Source organism: Vombatus ursinus, unplaced genomic scaffold, assembly GCF_900497805.2.
Source record: "Vombatus ursinus unplaced genomic scaffold, bare-nosed wombat genome assembly UNPS02014449.1, whole genome shotgun sequence".
Taxonomy (NCBI): Eukaryota; Metazoa; Chordata; class Mammalia; order Diprotodontia; family Vombatidae; genus Vombatus; species Vombatus ursinus.
This window is the reverse complement of record NW_020954227.1, coordinates 976,397-982,393: the sequence shown is the minus strand read 5'-3', so window position 1 is coordinate 982,393 and position 5,997 is coordinate 976,397. Positions and strand designations below refer to the sequence as shown.

At 43.7% G+C, this 5,997-nt stretch overlaps 1 pseudogene; it reads right to left on the bottom strand.

Moving 5' to 3' along the window:
• Positions 1–2,033: 2,033 nt before the first annotated feature.
• Positions 2,034–5,250, bottom strand: LOC114042432 (annotated as a pseudogene).
• Positions 5,251–5,997: the final 747 nt, after the last annotated feature.

Below are 5,997 nucleotides of genomic sequence, written 5' to 3'. Positions count from 1 at the left end.
ACTCTATGAGAGATCAAGAATCAGTCAAACAGAAACAAAAGAATGAAAAAATAGAAAAAAACCTAAAATACCTCATTGGTAAAATGACTGACCTAGAAATTAAATCCAGGAGAGACAATTTTAAAAATTATTGGTCTACCTGAAAACCACAATGAAAAAAAGAGCCTGGACAACATCCTTCAGGAAATCATCAAGGAAAATTGCCCTGAGGTCCTAGACCCAGAGGATAAATTAGTCATCAAAAGAATCCACAGATCACCTCGTGGAAGAGATCCCAAATGGAAAATGCCAAAGAATATAGTAGCCAAATTCCAAAATTACCAGGTCAAAGAGAAAATACTGCAAGCAGCCAGAAAGAAACAATTTATATGTCACAGAACCACAGTCAGGATTAGGCAGGACCTTGCAGCGTCTACATTAAAAGATCATAGGGTGTGGAATACAATATTCCATAAGGCAATGGAGCTTGGATTACAACCAAGGATCAACTATCCAACAAAACTGAGCATAATCTTTCAGGGGAGGAGATGGAAATTCAATGAAATAGGGGACTTCCACCAAAACTTCCTGATGAAAAGAACAGAGCTCAACAGAAAATTTGACCTTCAAATACAAGACTCAAGAGAGGCATAGAAAGGCAAACAGAAAGAGAAAAAAACCCCAACAAATATGTTATTAATAAGGGCAAACTGTTTACATCCCTAGAAAAGATGAAGACATTTGTAATTCTTGAGAACTGTAATGTTATTATGACATTTAAAAGGGGTATATTTATTTATTTTTCTTTTTAGGCAATCAGGGTTAAGTGAGTTGCTCAGGGTCACACAGCTAGTAAGTGTCAAGTGTTTGGTCTGAGGCTAGTTTTGAACTCAGGAACTCCTGACTTCAGGGCCAGTGCTCTATCCACTGCTCCATCTAGCTGCCCCTAAAAGGGGTATATTTAGACAGAGGTCATGAGTATAAGTTGACTTTGATGTGATGGTAAAAAAAATAATCTAATTAATTGATGAAAAGGATTGTACTGGGAGAAGAGGGAAGGAGGAGGCAGACTAGGGTAAATCACATCACATGAAAAGGCACAAAAACCTATTAGAGTAGAGGGGGAAAAGGGAGGGAGATGAGCATTGTTTGAATCTTACTGTCATCAGATATGGTTCTAAGAGGCACTAACATAATCAGTTAGGTACAGAAATCCAACTTACTCTATAGGAAGTAGGAGGGGAAAGGGGGAAGAAAAAGGGGAGGTAAATAGAAGTAAGGGAAGAAGTAAAAAGGGTAAAGTGGAAGAAAAGGGAGGGGGCTAATAGTAGGGAGGGCAGACTGAGGGAGGCAGTGGTGGGAAGCAAAGGAAAGGGAGAAAGGACAGAGAAAAGCATAAATGGGGGGGCAGTAATAGGATGGAGAGGAAGACATAGATAGTAATCATAACTATGAATGTGAATGGGATGAACTCTCCCATAAAATGGAAATGGATAGCAGAGTGGATGAAGAATCATAATCCAACAATATGTTTTTTTACAAGAAACATATTTGAAGCAGAGTTTACACATAGAGTAAAGGTAAAAGACTAGAGCAGAATATATTATGCTTCAGCTGAAGTAAAAAAAAAAAGCAGGGGTAGCAATCTTGATCTCAGACAAAGCAAAAGCAAAAATAGATCTAATTAAAGGAGATAAGGAAGGAAACTACATCCTGCTAAAAGGTACCATGGACAATGAAGCAATATCATTACTAAATATATACGCACCAAGTGGTATAGCATCCAAAATCTTTTTTTAACATTTTTTTGAGAAGTTTAAAACATTTATTGAAAATACAATTTATAACATGCTTAATCTGCTGACTTGGGGAAGCTTGGAGAGGGGTGGGAGTTCAGTGAGATGCTCAGCTACTCCAGCAGGGCAGAACTGTAGAATATATGGCATCTCTCCCTCCCTTTCCTACTCTTCTCCCTTGAACACACCCAAGGGGACCTTGTCTCACCCAAGAGGGGGTGGTACATAACAACTTGAAACAAGGTTCCAAGAGGTCTCTCAAGACTCTGGGTCAGGAGTGGCCAAGTGTGGCCCCACCTTTCTACAACAGGAAGGCTCTGCCAAGGAGGGCTGGGATGGGCTTCTGGGGTGCTGTCTCCTGCCTGCAGGAGGGGAGCATCCTGATTGATCAAACTAAGAGGGGCTAATTAGCAGCCCCTGCACCCCCAGCTCCTTTGGTTACCTAGACTGATGTGGGAGAAGTGGTTCATTGGAAGCTGTTAAGCCAGGAGGTCAGAGGCCTGGCCCATGGGGTCAGAGGAGCTGGAGGAGAGGATGTTACCATGGACAGGTAGCTAAAGGGGCAGTAGCCTAGGGTTACTGCCCTTCACCCCCATCCCGAATTTCCTAAGCCAAAATCCACAGCTCACTTTAAAAATAAAAACAAATAAAACAGAGCAAAACTCAACCAAAGGAAATGCACTTAAGAAAGATGTGGACAACCACAGAAAGCCCAGCCCCTCCTCCTCCCATCTCCTTGACCCAACTCCACAACTCAACACACATAATATATTTTCCTATTTACTTCTCTTGCCTTTCCCACTCTGGGGAATCAAGACAAATCCTTGGTGCTGGAGCTGCTAGGGGCACAGAATGATGTTGAGTCTCACCTCAGCAAAGGAGGGCTAAGCTCCAGGCCTGAGGGGCTCTCCCCACCTTCAGACACACACGCACCGTTAACATTGCAAAAAGGACCCAAGAAGGTCTTTCCCTGGGCAGGAAGCCCTCTCCTGGGCCCGAGATGTGCACACTTGGGCACAGGAACCTGGGGCCCTCTGTGGCCAGGGCTTGCCTTGGGAGTTCTCTGCCCCCATTCTTTTTGGGTCAATGAGTTATGTAGACTGTGTACTCAGGTGAGTTGGTCAGAACTAAGGACAGCAGGCTTCCCCTTCTCTCTGCCACTCCTGGAGGTAATTCCCTGGGAAAGGAGGTGATCTGATGCCACTGTTTTATGGGCCAATGGTAGTGATGTCCTTTTCACTCACTGTGGCACCACTCCTCCTCAGGATCAACCCACTAAGACCCTCACTTTGGAGCAGGCAGTGACTGCAAAGAGTGGCAGGCTGTCTCCTAATTGTAGCCCTTTCCCCCTGCTTGGCCTGACCCCATGGCAGGACAGGATAAGATAGGACATGAAAGACAGCACACATGCCACCACTGAAACATGGCAAAGCTCAGGGCACTCTAGCAAACTCAACTTGCCACACTGGGTCTAAATATAGCTTGGCAGTGCACACACACTACCTGTGAAATGCAACAATCTCCAGATCCCTTGGAAACTTGTCAGTTAAAATCAGAAGCAAGAATTGGCTAATAACTAAGTCCTAGGAAGAATCAGTGCAGTAGAAGAGAGGAGATGGGGAATGAGAAGAAAGGTAGACCTTTCCACAGTATACAGGCAGCAAGAAGTCACTTTAGGCAACAACTTCTTCCTCTACCTGGGTCTAAGGAGCAAAGCTGAATTTTCAGAATCCGGATGGGGTGTAGAAAACCCTCCTCCGGACTCTGCTTTGGAAGGTCAGGCATCTAGTTGAGCAAGTGAACACTGACCTACAGGGAACCAGTCTGTCATCACCAACTAATGCATGACCAGAGGCTTCTTTCCAAATGTTATTCAGTATGGTTAGTCCCCAAAGCAATGACTCCTAGAAGGAAAGGTGCCAGGTTCAGCTCTGGACTGGTACCATAAGCTGAGCGCTAGCAGGCCCTGGCTTCTAAGATTTCAAATCTTGTGGCTAGGAAATCGAGCTACCCTCTGACAACACTGTACAGATGGCTTATCACCAGAGGCCTTGAAACCAGAGTCGTTCCCATGTTTTCCTTGGATAAGAAATCAAAATACTGAGTAAATATAGTTTTCCTTGCTTGTAAACCTGGGTATGACAAGTCTCCCTCCCTCCCTCACCCTGAACTCTTGGCTGGAAATAGCCCATGTGAATGCTGGGGTGGAGAGACCAGCCTGGGGAGAAAGGGAGGGCAAGTCTGTCTGCTTTCACCACCTCCTTGAATACTAGTGGTGCCTCCTGCCAGCCTGGTCTCAGTGAAAAGCCCCAACAAGATGAGGTTCATCGGGGACAGGTAATGGGGGGAGCCCTTTTAGGGGCAGCAATAGGAGCAGAGAACAAGAAGTTAAACTTACCAAAATCCAGTCTGTTAATGTTTCTGCAAATTCATTGAAACATCTTAGAAGACTATCAATTACCCTTCTCAATTAAAATGAAAATTCATTTAACAGCTAAAACCCCTCCCATGCATTTCTTGCAAATCAGACTCTGAAACAAACAAATAAACAAACAGAAAAGGAAAAAAGCAAAACAAAACAATTCTTTCAAATGGAACTTGCTATTTAAGTGATAAAGACAGGAACATTTGGTGTTGTTCCCATTTATGTTTTGAAATCCCATATTAATGGGCATGAAAAATTGTTATTGCTGGCACTGGCTTCACCCCAAGTGGCACAATCTGACTCTCTGTTCTAAGTCTGCGGTGGGCCCCCCAACTCACTTCATGCCCCCACCTTCTCCTTTTACAGCGACTTGGGACAACCTTTGTTGAAGTGCCAATCACAATGGGAAAAGGGGTTTGGGAGTCACAGTGCATGGGGTTGAAGGTCACAGTGGGTGGAGCAAAGAGGATCACAATGCAAGAAAATCAGGTCATTCCCTCTGCTTAAGTCCTGCGGTCCGCCATGGCAGTGCGACCTGTGGCGGACGACCCTGGTGGTAGTGGGAACAGCGGCAGCAGCAGCATCTTCTGGCACACACATTTGTTTATGCTGCTTGAAGCCGTGTGAACCATGAAGACCCAGGGGTTGCCTGATCACATTATTGGGCTGTCCGGTATCTTTGGGCTGGGAGATTCTGGTCGGCCTTTTCTTGTTATTCCTCAGGGCTGACGCTACTGAGGATCCGCGTCTGGGCCTCCGCGTATTCTGCGTCACACTGAGCCAAGGACTTCACAGCGAGGGCTGGCCTGCTGCTAGAATTGGGGCAACTGACAACCCGGTGCTTGTGGGTCTTTGGAGGATCCATATTTGAGGAGGGGGTCCTGAGGGAAGGCTATGGCCTGAATAACAATGGGAACTTTGGGAGGAGACATACATTTCCTGCTTTCCTTTTGGGTGATCTTCAGTTTGTTTTTTTTCCCCCAACAACCTGTCTGTTTCCCCACAGTCGGCCACCTTCTCCCAGATCTCAGCGACCTCCTCATCTTCCATCTTACTAGCCTCTTCCCGCCCCCCCTCCCCCAGCATTCAAATTCTTAAAGAAGTTAAGGGAGATACAGGAAGAAATAGACAGCAAAAATATACTAGCGGGAGACCTTAATCTTCCCCTCTCACAACTAGATAAATCTAACCACAAAATAAACAAAAAAAACCAGTTGAGATGAATAGAATTTTAGAAAAGTTGAATATGGTAGACCTCTGGAGAAAACTGAATGGGGACAGAAAGGAATATAAATTTTTCTCTGTGGCACATGGCACCTACACAAGAATTGGCCATGTACTAGGGGATAAAAACCTCACAATCCAATGCAGAAAGGCAGAAATACTAAATACAACCTTTTCAGATCACGATGCAATAAAAATTACATGTAATAAAGGGCGATTGAAAGAGTAAAAATTAATTGGAAACCAAATCATCTAATCCTAAAGAATGAGTGGGTCAAACAACAAATCATAGAAACAATAAATAACTTCATCCAAGAGAATGACAATAATGAGACAACATACCAAAATTTATGGGATGCAGTGAAAGCATTCCTTAGGAGAAGCTTTATATCTCTAAATGCTTACATGGCTAAAATAGATAAAGAGGAGATCAATGAATTGAGCATGCAACTCAAAAAGCAAGAAAAAGAACAAGTTAAAAATTCCCTATTAAATATCAAATTAGAAATTCTGAAAGCTAAAGGAGAGATTAATAAAATTGAAATTAAGATAATTATTGAGCTATAAATATAA